Source organism: Bos indicus x Bos taurus, chromosome 7 (assembly GCF_003369695.1).
Source record: "Bos indicus x Bos taurus breed Angus x Brahman F1 hybrid chromosome 7, Bos_hybrid_MaternalHap_v2.0, whole genome shotgun sequence".
Lineage (NCBI taxonomy): Eukaryota > Metazoa > Chordata > Mammalia > Artiodactyla > Bovidae > Bos > Bos indicus x Bos taurus.
Window position 1 is genome coordinate 33,172,822 of NC_040082.1, and position 23,530 is coordinate 33,196,351.

The window sequence follows — 23,530 nt, forward strand, 5'->3', positions numbered from 1 at the left end:
TTAGCAACCTCCTCAGATTATTCTGTTACAGATGTTCCAAGGACCATATTTTGCAAAACACTGCCTTAGAGTAATGTAGACATTAACTTGTTTCTTTGTACCTGAAGGATTCTAAGGGAGTCCCTCACCAGATGCCTTCTTGCCTAGGGCTTGGCTAAGCTAAAGGGAGAGGTGTGTTAACATTCCAGGGAGAGGTGAGTTAACTTCCCCAGGCTTCCTCAAGACTCTATTCAGTCAACCAGAAATTGAATATTCTAATGAGGAGAAGGAACAAGGGAGCATATTCCTCTTCTTTGTAGCAAACCTGAATGAGAGCACTGGCCTCCTGAAAGAAGAAGTATTCAAAGATCAAGGCAACCTTCTCTCAGATTGTGAGAAATGGATGCCCTTCAAGACTGAAAATTCTGTCACTTAATTGGACACAGGAACCAAAAGAAATGTTAAATGATGTGCCAAGTACAAAGATTACAAGAAATACAAAGGTTACTGCGACAAGTTGAAAGTTTAAACACTAAATGTAAGATACATTTTTAAAAGTATAGGGAAGGTGTCACAACTTTTCAAATTGTTCTGATGAAGATATGATGGCAAACTGAAATTGGGTCTTTGAAAACTTAGGATAAGTAGTTAATCTTAGAGAGTCTATTTTTTATATTTTTCACTTTAATAGTATTTATTTTTTAAAACATTAGTAAATAAAATGTAGAATTAAATAAAAATAAAAAATTACTCATAGTCTCATCATGCAAATATATATGCTGGTATCTTTTTATAAGGACTTCCTCAGGATCAGTTTTATTATATATAAAAACATTTTCTAGCTTGGCATATGAATGCTAATTTATATATTAATATTTCAAATATATTTCTGTAAGTACTTTACCGTTTAATAATTTTTATAAAAACTTTCAAATATGGCTGTTTTAATTTTCCAAATATGTGTTATTAATCCATCCCTTGCATTTGGATATTGTAGATGGTTAAGTTTCAATATAGTAATAATAATAATGACAATGATGATGATAATAATAATTCTAATAATATAACAAAATGTCTATTATTTATGAGTGTTAACTATTTGCCAAATACTATTCTTAATGTCTCTGTATCTGTTACTTGATATAAAAATTATTATATTACAGAATATATAGGGATTTGACTCTAAGCTTTATTATATTAGAAGATACATCTAAAATAATCATAAGATTAAATTTTGGAGGATTTGCTCATGTGACAAAAAGGAAACCCTTCTACATAAAAGAAATCTTCTGCCAAGTGATGATTTGTTGTTTTAATACTTAAAATTAACATATGAATTTGCAGGGGGGAAAGGAGACAATTATTCAGTTTACTATTTGAAAAGATAAGACATTTTAATAGCTACATATTTAAGCAGATAGAAAATGTAGCCTTGATGCTTTTCTGTCACTTTTTCCATCAGTACACTGATTTTGTATGAAAGAGGTAACCAGTATAATTGATCTCAAAGCTAACAAAGACAAAAAGAAAAATATAAATAAAATAGCTGATTTCCCTCTAACTTCTCGTCTTTTTTTCTGAACTTGAAGGAGGATCAAAAAACACTAGGATGGACTCATGTAAAGAAGCCCCTCTTTGTCCAGTGGTGGGGTCGCACAGAGTCGGACACACTGAAGTGACTTAGCAGCAGCAGCAGCTGTAGATGGGAAGTGGGTAAAAAGGAGTCACCAAAAGCCTTACCTAGCAGATTAGGGATCTTCAAAGATTTGGAGAAAACATGAGAGCATATATTTTACAGTGGCTAACAAGGACATGGCTTTTGTCTTTGCTAAGGCCTGCACTTTGTATCATTTATTTATTTGTTTTGGCCCTTTGGTACACCTTAGTAAAACACTAAGTGGATTCTCTGTAAATATATGACATAGATTAATATTGGCATCACTGAACAGAAGAAACTTCTAAAATAAACCCTTTGTATTGTGGCTAATCTTAGTTATTTTGTGGATAAAAACATTTCAGAACCATGAATTCCAATGTTATTAAAAGATCCCCTTTATAAGATCAAAGAAAGAGAGAAAATATTTCAATCTTATCCATCCTTCCTCCTACCGTAACTTAGAGATTTTAGAAACAGAATAATCTTTCTTCTTAACTAGGATAAACTATATTTGGAGTGGGTTAGAGTTTTATACATTTTTACCTTTCTACTCATTTTTTTTTTTAAACTAGAAATTGCCTTTACATGGTGATTTCCACTTGCCCAAATAGTCCTAAAACCACTACTAAGAAAATACTTACATATATAAAATTGCTACCTAGGGTTCGATCAATTATGGAAGAAAAGCTATCATTTCTCATACCCTTAAAAATGACATTTTCAACTGTCTCACACAGAGTATGCCCCAGGGGGTTCTTGGAGATGTAGAAGCAAAAATTATCCATTTTCATTTTTCAAAATTTTAGAAGTATGAGACATATTTTCCTTAAGTTTCTTCACCAAAAATCACAAACCAATAATCTATGTCTTTGTACTCATGAAATAATTCTCACTCACACTTTTTCTTTCTGATCAGGAATATATTTATTTTTGATGTAAGACCTTGGCATCCTTGTGCATTTTTTAAAAGGGTAAAAATTTTTTAAAAAAAGGACTGCACATAATTTACTAAAGTAATTGAATTCAGATTTTATAGTGATAAAAAGTGGAGGGGGTGGTATACAGGGAAGAATAGGAAATTGAATATAAACAAACCAGTTATCGTTTACCTCAGGACTTGACTAGAAGAAATTACACAAGGCCTACATTAATAAAATATAAATTGTTTAACCATTTAAAAATGATTTTATGTATTGTCTCTAATTAAAAAAGAAAAATTAAGAATGTTACAGTTTGAGTGGAGCTCAACGTGTTAAGAAAGCAAAACCAAATACAATTTCTCTTTTCAAAGAGGTATGGGATTCAGTGAATTCTACTTTCTTGAGGAAAATCAGAATATATTCACTATACTAAGGTTTTCTGAAGAGTCTTTAAGAAAACAAACACCCAACTTTATCCAAATATTTGCCAGTTCTATTTGATTATGGAATGGGTTTTTCATGAGACATAAGATAGCTACTTGTGGAAGGACATCTGCTGCCCATTGCTCAGTGGGCACTGATCTAGAATGACGCCCTTATTAATACATGAAGAAGTCAATACCTAGGCTATTCCTTCAGCCACAACTACAGGGGCATTCAAACAAATCAAAAACAAGGCAAAATAATGTAGAGTAAAGCTTCAATGTTCCACTAATTAATTAGATAAAATACTATATTAAAAAATGAATTTCACCAGATGCTTTGCCTCAGAAATCTTTTATTAATATCTCTACTATTTTAAGTGTTAGTAGCATATAAATAAAACTTATGTTAGAGTTAAATTATGTTTCTCAGAAAAGGGTAAAGTATTACGTTTATTTGGTAGAAGGAAAATATAATAAGTCATTGAATTCTGGGCAAATGTCATGAAAACGAGACTAGTGTGCCCACATACTTTTAAACATAAGAATGAATGATCTGAGTGGAGAGTTCCAGGTGGACCAAATGGAGTAGGAATCGCAACTACAATTTTCAAATGTGGTAATTGATGGTGTTCAGGACAGGCTAGCTCAATATATGATACCTTGCCATACTGAGTATTTTAAGCTGAAGACATTTGAAAATTAGCAAATAGAGGAAAGGCTTTCTGACCTCTTCTCTTCTTCTCTCCTGAAGGAAGTCAAAAGACCCTCATGTGAGAAGTTCCCTATGCTTGGAGAAAAAGAGTAGCCTTCTATCTGAAGTTACAAGGAAAACAGAGGAATCTGAACAAACAGGCCTACTATGCTTCCCTCAGTTTACTACCATTAGCTCATTCTTCTTTGTTCCATCACATTTTCCCATGACTTTCCATTCTCGTCACAGCTGGTATAAAAATGTTCAGGTTTAACCATATCTGCAGGCCTTCATTTCCTCATTAAGGCTTTTGTGTCATATAAAATTCGTATGAAATAAATGTGTGTGCTTTTCTGTTATTAATCTTTCATCAGTCCCATTTATAGGATCCCAGCCAAGAAACCTAAGATGAGTAGAGAAAGACTTCTCCTCCTCTACACACTTCCAGTTACCTCAATTACTAGGCTCCCTCTTGATATTAACAATAGAAGAATGAAAACTGCTACATCAAATAAAATGAAGAATGAACATGATAATATGTCTAAGCACACTGGTTCAAATTTAAAGGAGATATCGTGGTTTATAAGGGAATTTCACAAAGTCTGCGACCTTGCCACCCTCTTGAGCATTATAGACCTGTGTCTGCTAATGTGGCTGTCATCGGCGTAAATAATTCCATGTTGTCTGACCTCCCATCTATGAGGAAATCCCAGAACTGACCACTGCTGTGACTCTGGTAAATCAGCTTAAGTTATCAGCAATTAGAGGGGCTTCATTCCTTAAATATTCCCCCTTGTCCTTCTTGACACCAAGGAAGTTGCTCATGATCAGACCGTAGTTAAAATTGGCTATTAGAACCATTTTATCTATCTCCTATATTTCAGTCAAACAATTTAAAAAATCTTTGAGGTTGATATAACTCAAAATGAAAACCTGTCTACTTCTAGTCACAAGAAAATAAACTAGCTTTTATAAAGACTTTGAAAAATGGAAATTCCTTAACTATCCTTGGTAATAACAAAACATTGCAAAGTTAAATAAATAATAATAGTTAACATCTGTGTGTAATTTGTTAACACTATCATTCTTCTAAATTCTCATGCAATTCTGAGATGGTTACTATTCCAGCGTGCATGTTCAGTCATGTCCAACTCTTTGCCATCCCATGGGCCATAGCCCACCAGGCTCCTCTGTCCATGGGATTTCACAGGCAAGAATGCTGGAGTGGGTTGCCATTTCCTACTCCAGGGACTATTATTAATAAATTCTTATTTAAAAAGAATGGGCTTCCCTGGTGGCTCAGATGGTAAAGTGTCTGCCTGCAACGTGGAAGACCCAGGTTTGATCCCTGGGTTGGGAAGATCCCCTAGAGAGGGAAATGGCAACCCACTCCAGTAATCTTGCCTGAAAAATCCTATGGATGGAGGAGCCTGGTAGGCTACAGTCCGTGGGGTTGCAAAAAGTCGGACACGATTGAGCGGCTTCACTTAATACAAAAGAAGGGATTTCCTAGGTTGCGCTAGTGGTAAAGACCCTGCCTACCAATGCAGGAGACTTAAGAGACATGGCTTTGGGTTCGATGCCTGGGTGAAGATGATCCCCTGGAGGAGGGCATGGCAACCTATTCCAGTGTTCTTGCCTGCAGAATTCCAAAGGCAGAGGAGCCTGGCATGTTACAGTCAATGGGGTCACAGAGAGTTGGACACGACTAAAGCGACTGAGCATGCATGCACACACATTACAAAAGAAAACTCTGAAATACAGAGAAAGGCATGATTTGCCCAGTTATCATCATTACAAACAGTATTCAGTTTTTGAACACAATTTGACTTTAGAGCTTATTTGCATAAACGTTCTTATATGAATTCGTTTTCAGGGACTGCTGTTAACAAATTACCACAAAGATGGTGCTTTAAAGCAATGGATATTCATTCTCTAATGGTTCTGGAGGCCAAAAATCTGAAATTAGTTTCACTGAAAACCGAGGTGTCAGCAGGGCTGTGCTCTTTCTAGAGGCTCAAGTGGAGAATCCAGTCCTTGTCTTCAGCTTATGGTGACTCAAGGCATTCCTAGGCCTGTGACTTCAGTTCAGTTCAGTCGCTCAATCGTGTCCAACTCTTTGGGACCCCATGAATCGCAGCACGCCAGGCCTCCCTGTCCATCACCATCTCCCAGAGTTCACTCAAACTCACATCCATCGAGTCGGTGATGCCATCCAGCCATCTCATCCTCTCTCATCCCCTTTTCCTCCTGCCCCCAATCCCTCCCAGCATCAGTCTTTTCCAATGAGTCTTGAATAATCTCATTACCTTTTCTAGATCTGTCAAGAAACCTCCTTCTGCCTCTTTCCTACATGAATATTTGTTATTATACTTAGAGCCTACCAGATTATCCAGGATAATCTCTCCATCTCAAAATTATTAACTTAATCATACCTGCAAAGACCCTTTTTCCATATAAGGTAATGTTCACCGGTTCCGAGGATTAGGACCTTATGTCTTTATGGACGTTATCTGGCCTACCACACAATACATTCTCTTACATGCTTGTGCATATCTAATTTAAGACTCTAATGACACTGATGACAATCAGTGTTCTTCAGTTAGTTAGAAAGAAACTAAACCTAATGATTCGTGAATTCTTATCTTGTGCTTAGTAAAGAGACAAGATCGGGGGGTTAACTTAACAAAAGGGGGTTTTGACAAATTCTCCAAGACAAAAAGGAAACATGGACCTGGATTTCCTTTCTAGAAGGCTTAGCCCAGGGCATCTTGTCTATCTAAGGCTGCAAAGCATGGGATTTTGGAATATCAAAAAAGAGCATCCTATTTGGGATTACTCCATGAATCTAGTCAGGCAAACTTACACAGAATCACTCTAAAATAAGAGATAGAAAAAAAAGGTAAAATAAACAGTATGGGGAAAGAGATTTAAAACCTGGGTGTAATCTTTGAGACACTGAAAGTAGGTCCTGGAGCCTTATTTAGAATAAAGGTAGAGGTTGAAGATAGGATAAAGAAAGTAGAGGGAGTAGGAGAACAAAAGTGAAAAGGAATAATCTGGATAATCAATTCAGTGTTTCTTATCTTTGTTAATGTTACCAACATCTATTCAATTTCTTGCAAAAGAAATATGAGAGTCATATGTGGCATCTTCCTCTCTGCCTCCATATCCATTTCACCCCACTGCTGCTGCTGCTGCTAAGTCCCTTCTGTTATGTCCGACTCTGTGCAACCCCATAGACAGCAGCCCACTAGGCTCCTCTGTCCCTGGGATTCTCCAGGCAAGAACACTGGAGTGGGTTGCCATTTCCTTCTCCAATGCATGAAAGTGAAAAGTAAAAGTGAAGTTGCTCAGTAGTGTCTGACTCCTAGTGACCCCATGGACTGCAGCCTACCAGGCTCCTCCGTCCATTGGATTTTCCAGGCAAGAGTACTGGAGTGGGGTGCCATTGCCTTCTCCAAGTTCATCCCACAGGACTGATAATTTTTGCCCTTAGAGAGCTCCCAAATCCATTTATCATCAGCACTGTCTTTACTCTGCTAAGAATAGCTCGTACCAGGATAATTTTAATAGTCTACCAACCAGCATTCGGGAAGATCCATGGAGAAGGAAATGGCAGCCCACTCACTCCAGTATTCTTGCCTGGAAAATCCCATGGACCACGGAGCCTGGTAGGTTACCGTCCATGGGGTCACAAAGAGTTGGACACGAGTGAGCAACTTCACTTTCACTTTCAACCAGCATTCAACATGAGGTGTAGCCTATTTTCTGTTAATATATTAAAAGTTCAATGTATGTAGTATGATTTAATAAGCTAGAGTGGTTATAGATCTCAGACAGTCTAACAAGAACAGTTATAGTTCTCAGCGTAATAAGAATTCTCTACATAAAGAAAATTTTCTAATTCAGATATAAACTACTAGCCTAGAATTAATATTAATTAGAGTGTAGATGTGAATGTCATGAGAAATGGATCAAAGATATGTGAAAACACATTTTATGATATTAAACTAATGTTTTCCCTTCAAAAATCCATTAAAAATGAGGAAGAGTGAGCTTGTATCCTTTGTTGAAATTTACAAAATGATTTACTAAATTATATTAAGCTCCTGCAAGAAATGACACATATGGGATGACTTTTTATTTGAATTTTTGTTTCTTATACCAGGGTTCATCAAGCTGTTTCATATTTATTTCTCTGATTAATAATATGTCAAAATTCTAATTCTAGTACCAATTTATGGTGTGTTGGCAACTGGAGAATGAAACAGCAATGTAGACAACAGGCAAAATTGATTTTTATCCATCTTCTTTGAATTCCAGTAAATGTTTCCCAAATGTGCTTTTTCTGTTTCAACCAAACTAAATATTATAGTCTTATTTCTCTCAACTATTAATTATGTTACTTCTGAGAATAAGAATTTCTTAAAGCACAACAGTATAGCTGGATGATATGATTTAATGTGTCAGTCATTCTGAATTAGAGGCTGCACATTTAAGACTTCCTACTATTGTTTCCTTATTCATAAAGTCACATCATATCTTTATTTAGTCATTTAGTGCAAATGGGTTTCATAAGAGTTTTTAAAATAAATATGAATGCTCTGAATTAATAAGAAGTGAAATAAAACTGGATGATTATATTACATATGGAGTCAATCGGAAAGTGAAAAAATAAATGAGTTAATTAAAAAAAACAAAACAGAAAATGAGAAAGAAAAACTTACACAGAAAGTGCCTGGAAAACCCAGTGCATCTATTCAGAAGGTGGAACATTTATTCCACCTGTTTAACAAGTAAGATAATATCAAGAGAGTTCTAAAGAAATAAGCACTTCTTCCAGAGGTAATCGTAGCACCATCAAAATGGAGATTAGGACATTGAAACTGCCTGTGTTTTCAATGTTCTTGTGGATTCAGGGCATGAACTACTGAGTCAGATGAGAAAAATAACTATTGGCATTCATGGTAAAATGCTAACAAGACCAACTTCTTATTCTCTTTCTATATCAAACAGTATTAAAAAATATCCCCAAAACCTGTTTGTAAAGATTAATGAGCATATTCTTTCAGACATAACCATCTTTGCCAAAGTTCAAATAGTGCAACCGGGCTTAAAAACACACAATTCATACTTAAGAATCTTGCCACTTTACAAGTAATGACAAAATTGTTATTTCAACAGTATTTATCAAACAGTACTCCTTGGAGACCTGATGATAATGGGATTTTGAATGTTGACTACAGGGAATGCTGCTTAGTCCATTTCAAATCACTGTTGCAACAAGTCATCTTATTCTACCAGAGGTTTAACCTATACTGGAGTTAATTGGTGACATAGAGGTTCACCTTCCTTCCATTAGTCAAGGAGAAACTGGAGTCCTGCATGCACAATCAGTATATATCTAGGGATTAGGGCAGAATGAAAGAGAATGTGACTCAAACTGAGAGACTTAACTTAAAAGTTTGAGATACCTGATTAGTTTTTCAAACAAGATGCACTTCAGGTATAGATGCAAAGAAGAAAATATAAGTCTGTGTAGCTGAAAAGTACTGCACATACCCCTTGTAGAATCATTTCATAATGTTGTAAAGATTTATCACTTGGGGTCACTCGGGTTTAGTCTCTCCTTTTATCTCCTCTATTTTCTTCTTGGGGATTATATCTTCATCCCTGTGTATAGGCTTGGTGGGAAGGTTATATCCATTGCTAGTTTCCCAGATTGGATGATAAAAGGACTGAAGTTGTAATTCGGAGATCCTTTAATCCTCTCCTGTCTGAGGCGATCCAGGGGGCCAGTTTGTGATTTAAACACTGTTAATCTCTAAGGCACTAGGAAGTAAAGAGGAGGTGATATACACAGGTCATTCAGCAGAGTGTTATCCATTGAACATCCTGACTTCATTGTTTCAGTTATAAGACCACACTGGGCATCTGTGTTCTTGGCTCCTGCTTATTTCAAAGTTTTGTCCTCCAGTTTCCTGTTGATTGACTGAGCCTCCATAATAATTCCAAAAATTTCATTTTACTTAAATGTAGATATCATCAGTGAATTCATATTGAAATGAGCAAATAGAAAACATTAGAAATGAATTTATTGTCATGGGAACAATCTCTAACATTAATACATTGAGTTAGATTTGAATTTTGTTCACTTTAAAAAATGAACAATTAATTCCTTAAGAGTATAACCGTGGACTTTTATAATTTAAAAGATCCTTAAAACTTTCTAATCTAATCTCTCATGTGTGGTTCCCTTGACTCTGCATGAATAATGGCAGTGGTGTAAGTGCAAGAACACAAAGTATCTATGAAAAAAATTCATAAACTGTGTTTAGAAGGAGGAATAAAAATTCAATTACTTTTATTTCTGTACATTCAAAATGATACATTTAAAAGAGAGAAAATTAATGCTTTTCTTATCTTGCCAAGAATTTTGAGGGGTTTTATACAACTGTTGCAGTGTGCAAGACATTCCTTTACCTTAGGATCTCAATTCATGTCTAACAATGGGGGTTAGACATTTAAGTTTTAAAAATATTCTCAATCAATTCACAATATTTATTGAGCAATTATCATATGATTAACTCTGATACACAAAAAAGTAAGCAATGAAGAAATAGTCAATGGTCACTGTATCTTATTTTCCAGTAAAATACTTTGGGGATTGAGATCCCTTATTAGATAATTCCGTATAGCATCACTATTAAGACCTTAAATGCTAAGACTAAAATGAACTATAGCAACAGCTTATGTATTTTATGAGACATGCAGAACCTCCTTTATAACATGGTAAAAATTGAAATATACCAATAGGTTTAAACTACAGGGACGCAGAGTTGCAGTTTGAGAAAACAGATGTGTACAATAAGATGTATACAATGTTTTCCAGTAGAAAAGAAAGCAAGCAGGAACATCTGCCTAATACCAAAAAGCCCTGCCAGGTCTACATTTCTTTTTCATCACCCTTATGTCCTAGCCAGACTAACTCTACAGATCTGTCACTGGGAGTCTTGAAGTCTATAGCTTTTTGATAAGTGGACACAGAACTCAAACTAAAATGACCTGGCTCATTGAGAATATGGAGTCTGTTTCCATCATGATTTTGGAAAACACTTGCTGTTGATTATGTTGAAGACCACAACCTGGAGTGCAGCAGTGGTGAGAGTCAAAGATATAAGTGCCCAGAAGCCTGGGAGAATAATAGGCATTTTCAGAAAAAATAGTTTCAAATCCTTCTTGCCCCTATATTCAACTGAGAACATGTCCCTCTGCCTCTCTCTCTCTCCCTGGGAAGGAGGGAAAAAAAAAAAAAGAGCTCTTCTGTACTCTTGCCTAATTTAAACACTGGACAGAAAATATGGCATCTATTTTAAAATCCATATAGAGATTCAGGATATATTGGAAGGAGAAAAGCTTTCACAAAGCTAAGCAAGAGGGTGCATCTGTGATTGGAGGAGTCAGACAGATGCACCTGATGCTCAACCAATTTCTGAGGAGCCTTGGAAAAAGCAACACACTTCCCTTTTTATTGGAAATGAATCACAACCATTCTCTGCTTATGGTGTTGGAACACAGTTTCCTATTTTTATTCAAAGAAGCACTATCTGGCAAGAAAAATGAAACAACCCCCATGCACTTAAAGAAAATAAGTGCAAAAGAAAATCGCATTAATTGATCCTTCTTAACAAGTTCCTCCACATCTCCATTTTAATTTTCATCATCATCTCTTTTAAATGAGTCTTTTTCTTCCCTCTTCTGAATTACTGCTTAAATTAATATTGTTCTTTAAAGTCAATGAAAACAAATAAAAAAAGAGGGCACATACAGAAAAGCATAATTTTCTTTGAATATTGGCATTCAGATAGCATAAGCCATGATTATCAGAATTAAACAAAAGGAGATATAAAAATAAGTTTTCTAAGGATTTGAAAACGAGGTACTATAGAAAGTATGGGTCTTATATCATTATACCTGCCTCCTTCATTAACACAGCATATGGTTGCCTATCTGTGCACTTTTGGGTACATGGTTCTATTCTTGAAATTAGTTTTTGAATCACCTCGGTCAGCTCCCTCATTATCTTTAGTGTCTTCTTCAAATCCTGAATAAACCTCGTTTTTGATCTTGGCTTAAATTTCCCTGGTTTTGACTTTCCTATTTTTCCCCTTTGAATTCACACTCTGGCTCATCCCTAGACTGAACACTCAGAGAAGCAGCTCACACGAAGGGAGCCTTGGCATTTGGGATCCTTCCTAGAGCCAGCCTGCTGGATGGCTTTACATCTCATCCCCACCAAACTCCCCTAACAAGTTAGCAAATGTATGATAGAACAATAGTAGTTATTCAACATTTTAAAATGTGTTTCATATTCTGAACAGTATAAAGGTGAACAAACTCAGTGGGGGCAATTACAGAAAACTCAAAGTAGATTCTTATTGGCATAATGTTTGCTTTAATATGTTGGATTTCCATATATTTGAAATTGTGATAAGTAGGACATTCTGTATCTAGCTGAATAAAATGAAAGGAGAAATTATTCATCTAATAGATTATAATTATTAGCATACTCTGAGGTAGAATGTATTCATTTAATTAACCATTTGATCAGCACAGTTAATTTTAAGTAATTCTTACTATGAGAATAGTATTACTTTGCTGCAATGCTTAGAGTTCCTTGTGGTGCTTTTTGCTTATAGTAGTAATAATGTTGCAATTAGTTTAGTATTTACTACTTTATAATAAAGTAGAATTCTTTATTATGGTTTATATACAAAGCTCACTTTACTTTTACTTCTACACTTACCTCCTTCTTTGCTTAAATATAAAAATACTTGATAAAGCGAATACTTTGGAGTTCCTCTAAGCATTAAGTGTTTTCTGGTGTCATTTTATTATCAAGTGTCTGTCTTCTCCTTTCATGATTCTGATGAACAATTATTCAATTATCTCTCAGGACATATCAGCCATCATTGTCTTTGGAAGCCTCTCCTGACCAAATCTCCAACCAGCCCCTCTAGCATGACTGTTTCCTTTTTCTGTTCTTAAATCATGCTCTGTATATACTTCTATCACTCACAGAATATGTGGCACAAAATAAATATAGCTTTTACTTCTATCTTCTCCAATCTGACCCCAGATAAATTTAAACTCCTGGATCTTATTTTTCCCATTTATTGTCAAATCCAGCACAATGTCTGACATACAGGAGCTACTCAATAAATATTGTTGAACTGAGTAGTATTTTTTAATTATTGCTAGTTTTCAGTGAATAAAATCTTATGCTGTTATTAATGTTTTAAAAGATTTAAAAAATAATTCACATGAAGACTGAGAGGATGCTCTGATGCTTTTTAAAATGTCTACAAATTAGTTGATACCATTCCTTTTAACGTGCTGTGATTCATGGGGTCGCAAAGAGTTGGACATGACTGAGCGACTGATCTGATCTGATCTGATTCCTTTGAAGAAGTAGAGCTTAATTCCTCTTCTCTTGAGTATAAGCTGGACTTAATTAATGACTTGCTTTGGATGAATAACAGGTGATGAAATAGCAATGTGCAACTTTCAAGATTAGGTCATGTAGGCATTGTGGTTTCCTTCTTAGCTCTCTGTCTTGGATCACCTATTCTAAGGAAAGTGATTTGCATGTCAATGAGAACACCCAGCAGTCTATGGAGGGACCCATGCAACAGGGAACTTGAGGCTTCCTGCCAACAGCCATGTGAATGAGTCATCTTGGAAGTGAATATTCCAGCCCCAATTCAACCTTCAGATAACAGCAGGCCCTGCTGACATCTTGAATGCAAATTCATGAGAGACCCTGAACTACTGCTACATGAAGATTTTTTCATCTCTGAAATTGTGAGGTAATAAATGTTTGTTGTTTTATCCCACTAAATTTGGGAGGCATTTTTTTATCGTAACAATACATAACTAATTGTTGTTGTTGTTTAGTCACTAAGCCACGTCTCTCTTTGCAACCCCACGGACTGTAGCCTGCCACTCTCCTTGGTCTATGGGGTTTCCCAGGCAAGAATACTGAAGTGGGTTGCCACTTCCTCCTCCAGGGGCTATTCCTGATACAGGGATCAAACCCACGTCTCCTGCATTGGCAGACGAATTCTTTACCACTGAGCCACTAGGGAAACCCATACACATTCTTTAAATAACACTTAAATAGTGCAATATAGATTTTTATAATTCTTTTACTAATAGCTAAATATTGTCAAACGTAGAGAGATATAATGGAACAGTTATGAGACCATACATTAATATAAATGGAGAAAAGTTTGAGACCAGAGGATGTTTATTATTTAAAGGGTGACTTTTCTAATAACAGTATGAAACACTAATATAGGCTACTTAAAGGATATTGCTGCATCTGCCAATGCTTCTTAAAATGAAATAGATTGAATTTTGCCTGCATATGACCTCTAGTAAAACATAAGATCTTATCATATAACATCGGAATTAACTGTTTCCATAACTTGATATGTGTGTTGCAGCTCTGTCATGCGTATCATGTAAATTATGAATATTTACTTTAATCTCACTAAAACACAATGAGTAAAATGAAAAATATATAGGGCTTTTTAAACCTATTTGCTAAAAATTAATATGTACAATGAATGCGTTTGTTGAATACTTAAGAAATTTGGAATATGATAATACTAGCTGTACATCACAATTGCTTGAGGAAATTTAAGCAAGAATGATGAATGGATCTCACTCTTATACGATCTGATTCATTAGGTTAAGAAGAGGTGTGGGTATTTGGATCTTAAAAATGTCCCAAGATGATTCAAATGTACAGCTATTTTTGAAAACCAGTGATTTAGAAGAGCCTCATCAACACCTAATTACAACTATGAAGTGGCTCACCAAATTATACATCAGTAGTTCATGAATGGTAGGGTGCGTAAGAATCACTTGCAGAATTCGTGAAATACATAGCATTTTGAGTCATGATTCCAAGAGGTTTCAATTTATCAGACCTAGAATAGTGCCCAAAATACTGCAATTCATAAGGATCTTTGAGGATTTTTGATGCATGTGGGACGAATAATCTGAAACATTGACCTACACAAAAAAGACCAATAAACTCACTAGTAAGATCACTTAAAACCTAACAATAAGCAAAAAAAAAAAAAAAACAACAAAACAAACACTCCCAACTTAAAAATGAGCAAACTACTTGTAGAGACACCTCACCAAAAAAGATGTACAGAAGGCGAATAAATATTACTCAACATAATGTCAGTAAAGAAATACAACTTAAAACAACAATAAATACCACTATAAACTGATTAGAAATAGCTAAAATTAAAAAAAAGAAAACTGGTGGTAACAAGTGCTGACAAGGATGCAGAGCAACATGAATCCTCATTCTTTAGAGAATGAAAAACGGTACTGTCACTTTGAAAGTTGGTTTGGCTGTTTCTTACAAAGCTAAACAAAGACAACACACAACCCATTAATTGCCATCCTAGGTATTTATGAACATGATTTGAAAATGTATGTCTGCATGAAAACTCTCACAGCTTTATTCATAACCACAAAAATGGAAACAACCAAGACGGTCTTGGATAGGTAAATGGACAAGCTAATTGTGAAGTGTCCAAACCCTGCAGTAGTCAAAAGGAATAAGCTCTTAATCCACATTTAAACATACATAAATCTGAAATGTACATTGCTATGTAAAGGAAGCCAGCTTGAGAGATCTTGATGGAGTATGACTCTATTTATATAACATTCTGGAAAAGAGAAAAGTATACCGACTTCAAATAGATTATTACTTGTTAAGGGCTTGGAAGAGTATTAAATGGAGGGAACATAGGAGATATTTTTAGAACTATGCAAATATTCTGTGTAGTACTGTAGTTGAAGATTCATGACACTAACCATTTGCCATAACCCATAGAATTATGCAAAATACAAAACAATAAAATCAACTAGAGGATAGACAGAGGTAACAAGAGGGAATGAAAACTATGAGAGAAGAATCTAACTGTATTACAAAAATATGACATAATCTCACTGAAGGGAATTAATGAGGAGAAAGCCATGCTGACCTAAGACACTTCAGAAATGAATGAACGCAGATTAAAGGCCTAAAGGAGCTGTACATATAGCTGTACACACTATACTTTAGTTGATAAAGTTATTTTTCATGGGAGTGTAGGTTAGCAATTCTGAAACTGCTGTAAATTCATACCAGGGTTGAACAAATATGTAAATGAATGTCAGTTGGAGGAAATCAGATTTCTTAATATTGGAGTGAGAAGTTACAGATGGGCGAGGGGCATGGCTAGAATGAACCAAAGTGAACCGTGATACTGGTTTAGAATTAGAGACATCAGTATAAACTCAGACTTAGCATAATATAGGGACTGATACACATATATTTCCTAACTTTGTCCACTGAAAAGTTCTAAAAGCAATGATCCCCCAGTAGCAATGAGTGCACCCAAGGTCCGATTTTTTTTCTTACCTCATGCAACTCTCCAATAAAAGGAACCTGAGATTCTTTAAGAAACGGATAATTTCTGGACCTGGGACAAGGAATATACAATATGAACCTGAAGCATTTATCAACCCCGTGCCTGTGTACTTAATTGTTCAGTCGCATCTGACTCTGCAACTCCATGGACTATAGCCCACCATGCTCCTCTGTCCATGGGATTCTGCAGGCAAGAATACTGGAGTGGGTTGCCATTCCCTTCTCCAGGGAATCTTCCCAAATCAAGGATTAAACCTGGGTCTCCTGCATTGCAGGCAGATTCTTTATCATCTGAGCCACCAGGGAAGTCCAGAAAGTAATTAAATGATAAAACAAACAAAAAACAAATATGTCAAAGGGACACAGGAACCAACTGAAATAACTCTCAATGGCAAAGTTACAGCAAAATAAGTATCACAGTATTGGACTGTAATTCAAAATGTAAATATCTATGAATCCATACTGATACAAAAAAAGCACTGAGCTAATCAATCAATGAATATGGGAAGTGACACATTTCTGGTATAGAATTGCAAACAATTTATGTAGATACTCCTCACTCAATAAAGTGGAATATAAATCTTCACCTCTCAACTGTGGTCTACACTTAACAATTTGCTTTCAAAGAGTGTGGTAAAGAAAAAGAAGTGGACAAGGTTACTATCACCAGTAATAAGTCATGATGATAAGATGCATGTTATTCTGCTGCTGCTGCTGCTGCTCTGCTAAGTCACTTCGATGCTATGTTGAGAATAGCATTGTACCTCTCTGATCTTCCTCCTAATAACTCATAATATCAGTTTAACCATAAGAAAAATAGCAGTCAAATTCAGATTGAGGGACATTCTATAAAATACCCAACAAGTATGCTTTAAAAGTGTTAAGAAATCAAAAAACAGGAAAACTATGACAAAATTTACCAGTCAAAAGGAGCCTAAGAAAACATGATGATCTTGGATATCTTGGATATCTTGGATATCCAAGTATAGTATCTTGGATAGGATCCTGGAATAGACAAGGGACTTTATAAAAAAAAAAAGAAAGTCTGAGTAGTGTATGGAGTTTAACATCTGTATATCCATATTTATTCATTAATTGTAACAAATATACTACAGAAGTACATCAGCAAGATGGGAAATTATATATGGGGTGTATAGGAAATCTCCGTACTATCTTTGCGACTTTTCTGTAAATCTAACTCTCCTAAAATAAAAAACTTTATTTACAAATGATAGGCCCAATTCCCCTTGCCTATGGCATAAAGCAAAGCATGGTCCCAGTAAATTATGGTAAAAGAAGCAGCCTTAATTAAGCTCTCTCCCTAGACTTGAGGGCTTAGCTGGGCCTAACATTTTATTGAAAAACAATGAGCAAGTTTGCTCACTATGGCAGCAGTTTTTCAAGTTCACGTAGCTCTAACAGAAATCTATTAAAGATAAAAAGAAGCTTAAACAGCCTATACTACTACTTCTTGCTTTTGTTTATACACAGTGAAGAGTATTCAGAATGGACCTCATCTCAAGCTCGTGTTAATCCTTAAATAATTACAATTCATCTACTCGATGCTGGAAACACCTCCTGGAATGTGACTTTGTTCTGCTGGCTTGTCTAATCCGATTCAATTACTTCAGTTCCCTCTCCCAGAGGCTTCACACTCAGAAACTGAGCTCTGTGTGGAAAGGAAAACTTGGGAGGGGTGATTCAGTTTCAACAGAAATGGGATGAACAGTAAAATAAAATTTTTGTAGTCCTTTCCCAAATATCAGTGCATCAGTAAACACGAGAAACAGCATGTAATTCACAAAGTTTCTGGCACCTCTGTTGTGATAACGGTGGATTGGTCTGGCTGAAAGAATGCTGGAGATGGGAATAGTTCACTGGCTTGGACTAGTTCGAATGGATGGAAATCATAAAAGTCTCTGAAGCTGGAGGATATGAAGTTCTGAAGCTGGCAGAAGCTTGTCATCTGCATGCAGAAAGCGGCAGAGAGATTACAGATTTCCGGTACAAAGGGAACTCCTTCAGTCACCTGTAAAGTGTTCCCTTGTCAATTAGGACCTTCAGAGAAAGGCCGCAACAACTAAGCGGTGCCTCCTTCCTCTCCTTGCCAAGAAGAGCCACCTGCCCAGAATTAAAACTTTGATTTAAAAAGAGAATAAAATATCAGAGTTCAGTGATTGCTCACAGAATTCCATAAAAGAAATTGTAATCCAAAAGAGCCGAGAGGCAGAGCACATGCTCTATCACATGTAAGGATGAGTCTGAGATTGTGTGATCTCAACATGAAAAAAGAAACCAAGGTCTTAATTAATCACCAATTTTTTTGCCAGCAGTAAATGATGTAATGAAATAAAGTGTATTGTCATTTTCTCTTTTGTCCAATTCCTGACCCTTTGTTATATTACTTTCAGTGAATCATGTCTTTTATCTCAAAATCATCTTCATCACTTTCCTAAACTGCCTACAATTTTACAATTGAAGAATGAATAATGAAACATCAGGATGCATGAGAGAGGAATTTAGAGACAGTGATCTTTAAATGGAAATTTATATCTTTTTCCAGGTTCCTGCCTGCAGTGAAAGTGAAGAAAAAATTTACTCCTCAGAATTTAAAATGTGTTTTGCTGTTGCTGTTATCTTCTGGGTAATTGGCAAACTTTCATGGATGCTTTTAAAAGCAACTAAACATTCCAAAATAAATGCTGCTATATGAAAAACACCACAAGCATTTTCACTTCTGGAAGCTTAATTCTCTTCCCTGACATTGAGAGATGATGGTAGACAGATTATCAGGATTGGGGGAGGTGGCTGAACACAGATTAAAGAGCTGTTTCCAGAAGCAAATAGACAGGTGTATGCTCAGTTGCTAAGACATGTCCGACTCTTAAGTGACCTCTTGGACTGTGGCCTGAAGGCTTCTCTGTCCATGGGATCCTCCAGGGAAGAATACTGGAGTGGGTTGCCATTTCCTCCTCCAGGGGATCTTTCCAACCCAGGGGTCCAACTCATGTCTCCTGTGTCTCTAGCAATGGAAGGTGGATCCTTTACCCCTAAGCCACCTGGGGAGTCCATTGCTTCTCACTGAATGATTTGGGGTTAAATACTTGAATACTTTAGCCTCAACTACCTGTAAAATAGAGACAGCCATAGTACTTAATATAGTATTGTGGGGGTTAAGAAGATTCTTTCCCAGCTGAGCCAGAAGGGAAGCCCAAGAATACTGAAGTGGGTAGCCTATCCCTTCTCCAGTGGATCTTTCTGACCGAGGAATTGTGGATTCTTTACCAACTGAATTATTAGGGAAGTGCAGTAAAATAGAGACAGCCATAATACTTACTATAGTGTTGTGGGGATTAAGAGAGACAATGTCTGTGGAGCACACACCTGCAGAGGTTATCATGTTAGAAAGTATCCAATCTTTATGATAATATTCTGGGGAAAACTACATTTATACTATGGTGAATGTTTCAGATAAGGAAGACACTTAAAAATCTAGTGGGTGACATAAAAAGAGAATGCAACTCATTATCTCATTTATTCATAAAATGTTTACTGAAGTTCTCTTGTATACCTTGTACTGGTTTTTATACTGAGGAAAATGCTACAATGAAAAAAGCTAGACAAGATCATCGTGCATAGAGAGTTTACATTCTGGACTAATATGCTATCATATTAAATCAAATGACTTAAAACTTCAAATTATTTTTGTAAAGAGACTATTCATGCCATCACTGGTTTTTTATTTTCCAAGCAACTATCAGAGAAATTATTTAGAGATATTAAAATCAATTTTTACTATACACTTTGGCCAAGTTGATTTTATTGTCACATTTGGCAAAGAGATTTCACAGACAGCAAGGATTTTAATCAACTGTTTTGTACAAATGTCTTTACAGCTTATATTATTTATTACATCAAGTGATCTACCTGGATTCAATCTCTGGGTCTGGAAAATCCCCTGGAAAAAGAAATGGCAACCCACTCCTGTATTCTTGCCTGGAGAATCCCATGGACAGTGGAGCCTGGTGGGCTACAGTCCATGAAGTTGCAAAGAGTTGGACACGACTGACTAACACACATACACATGCACACACACACACGTGATCTTCAACAAAATCTTGGTCCTTCTGAAATGCAGCCACTAACATAGTAGCATGAAAGAATACTGCAGAGATGTTTTCATTAAATTCCTAGGTGGAATTTTAGTCATAGAGATTTCAAATGCCTAAAGTTCTCAAAAGTTCACGTATGAAGCCTCACATGGAATCCACAAAAAGAGTAAAGCATCCTTCCAAAGAGTCCACCCTGTGGAACTGTAAGGGTACTGAGGCATTCAGTTCAGTTCAGTCGCTCAGTCGTGTCCGACTCTTCATGACCCCATGGACCATAGCACGCCAGGCCTCCCTGTACCATCACCAACACCCAGAGCTTATTCAAACTCATCTCCATTGAGTTGGTGATGCCATCCAACCATCTCATCCTCTGTCATTCCCTTCTCCTCCTGCCTTCAGTCTTCCCCAGCATCAGGATCTTTTCAAATGAGTCAGCTCTTCACATCAGGTGGCCAAAGTATTGGAGTTTCAGCTTCAACAACAGTCCTTCCAATGAACACTCAGGACTGATTTCCTTTGGGATGGACTGGTTGGATCTCCTTGCAGTTCAAGGGACTCTCAAGAGTCTTCTCCAACACCACAGTTGAAAGCAACAATTCTTTGGCACTCAGATTTCTTTATAGTCCAATTCTCACATCTATCGGAGAAGGCACTGGTGACCTACTCCAGTACTCTTGCCTGGAATATAGTCCAATTCTCACATCCATTGGAGAAGGCACTGGTGACCTACTCCAGTACTCTTGCCTGGAAAATCCCATGGATGGAGGAGTCTGGTAGGCTGCAGTCCATGGGGTCGCTAAGAGTCGGACACGACTGAGCGACTTCACTTTCATTTTTCACTTTCATGCACTGGAGAAGGAAATGGCAACCCATTCCAGTGTTGTTGCCTGGAGAATCCCAGGGACGGGGGAGCCTGGTGGGCTGATGTCTATGGGGTCACACAGAGCCGGACATGACTGAAGCAAATTAGCAGCAGCAGCACCACCACATCCATACATGACTATTGGAAAAGCCATAGGCTTGACAAGATGGACCTTTGTTGGCAAAGTAATATCTCTGCTTTTGAATATGCTATCTTGGTTGGTCATAACTTTTCTTCCAAGGAGTAAGTGTCTTTTAATGTCGTGGCTGCAGTCACCATCTGCAGTGACGTTGAAACCAAAAAAAAAAAAAAAATAAAGTCAGCCACTGTTTCCCCATCTAGTTGCCATGAATTGATAGGACCAGATGCCATGATCTTAGTTTTCTGAATGTTGAGCTTTAAGCCAACCTTTTCACTCTCCTCTTTCACTTTCATCAAGAGACTCTTTAGTTCCTCTTCACTTTCTGCCATAAGGGTGATGTCATCTGCATATCTGACATATTCTGCATATTCATCTGCATATTGATACTTCTCTTGGCAATATTGATTCCAGCTTGTGCTTCATCCAGCCCAGCATTTCTCATGATGTACTCTGCATATAAGTTGAATAAGCAGGGTGACAATATACAGCCCTGATGTACTCCTTTTCCTATTTGGAACCATTTGCATATGTATATATTATATATATATATGTGTGTGTGTATACATATATCAATAACCTCAGATATGCAGATGACACCACCGTTATGGCAGAAAGTGAAGAGAAACTAAAGAGCCTCTTGATGAAAGTGAAAGAGGAGAGTGAAAAAGTTGGCTTAAAGCTCAACATTCAGAAAACGAAGATCATGGCATCTGGTCCCATCACTTCATGGGAAATAGATGGGGAAACAGTGGAAACAGTGTCAGACTTTATTTTGAGGGGCTCCAAAATCACTGCAGATGGTGATTGCAGCCATGAAATTAAAAGACGCTAACTCTTTGGAAGGAAAGTTATGACCAACCTAGATAGCATATTCAAAAGCAAAGACATTACTTTGCCAACAAAGGTTCATCTAGTCAAGGCTATGGTTTTTCCTGTGGTCATGTATGGATATGAGAGTTGGACTGTGAAGAAAGCTGAGTGCTGAAGAACTGATGCTTTTGAACTGTGGTGTTGGAGAAGACTCTTGAGAGTCCCTTGGACTGCAAGGAGATCCAACCAGTCCATCCTAAAGAAGATCAGTCCTGGGTGTTCATTGGAAGGACTGATGCTAAAGCTGAAACTCCAATACTTTGGCCACCTGAAGCAAAGAGTTGACTCACTGGAAAAGACCCTGATGCTGGGAGGGATTGGGAGCAGGAGGAGAAGGGTACGACAGAGGATGAGATGGCTGGATGGCATTGCCAACTTGATGGACATGGGTTTGGGTAGATTCCAGGAGTTGGTGATGGACAGGGAGACCTGGTGTGCTGCAATTCATGGGGTCACAAAGAGTTGGACATGACTGAGCAACTAAACTGAACTGAACTGATGTATTTATTATCTGTATTTCTCATAAGGAGAAAAAACAACAAAGACATTAACAGACCCAGTAATAGATTTTTAGATACACTTGCATACACATTTTATATACGTATATGCACATACATGTATTTACTTAATACGTTAAGCAGACATTTATGCACGTGTAGGTGTTTCTGTACACAATTACATAGAGAAAAAAATCTCATTTGATCCAATCTAATATCAATATTATTTAAAAAGGAATTTTTAATAATTCCCAGGTGGCCCTAGTGGTAAAGAACCCAGCTGCCAATGCAGGAGACTTCACCATAAAACCCGAGACTGCGAGCCACATGGCAGAGCAGTTCTCTTGGGTTCCCTTACCCTACTGCTCTCCACCCGGGTGCCCTTTCCCAATAAAATCTCTTGCTTTGTCAGCACATGCATCTCCTCGGACAATTCATTTCCGATTGTTAGACAAGAGCCCAGTTTCAGGCCCTGGAAGGGGTCCACCTTCCTGCAACAAATAGCGACTCTGGCAGGACTCTTCGCTGAGACTGACATCCTGACCACTCGGGGTACTCAGGGGCCAGCTTGCCTGCCAATGGACCAGAGCCAGCAGCCGCAACTGGGACCCTTTTGTCCCTGGTCTCCTGCTGACGCTGACAACTGGCCAGAGTGCCCCGACTGGCAAGGAACAAGAGACTTTATTAACCTCTCTCCCCTTCCCTCTCTCTTTCTTCTCCTTAATCCTTCCTATCCTTCCCCGTTTTTCTAGTCCCCCGGTCCCAGACGCAGGAATCTGGTCGAAGGGCCCTCAGCCTGAGCTGAGGATTGGAGACTGATTACCTCCTCTTTGCAGAGAACTCGAATTCTGGTTCTGATTTCTGGTAGGG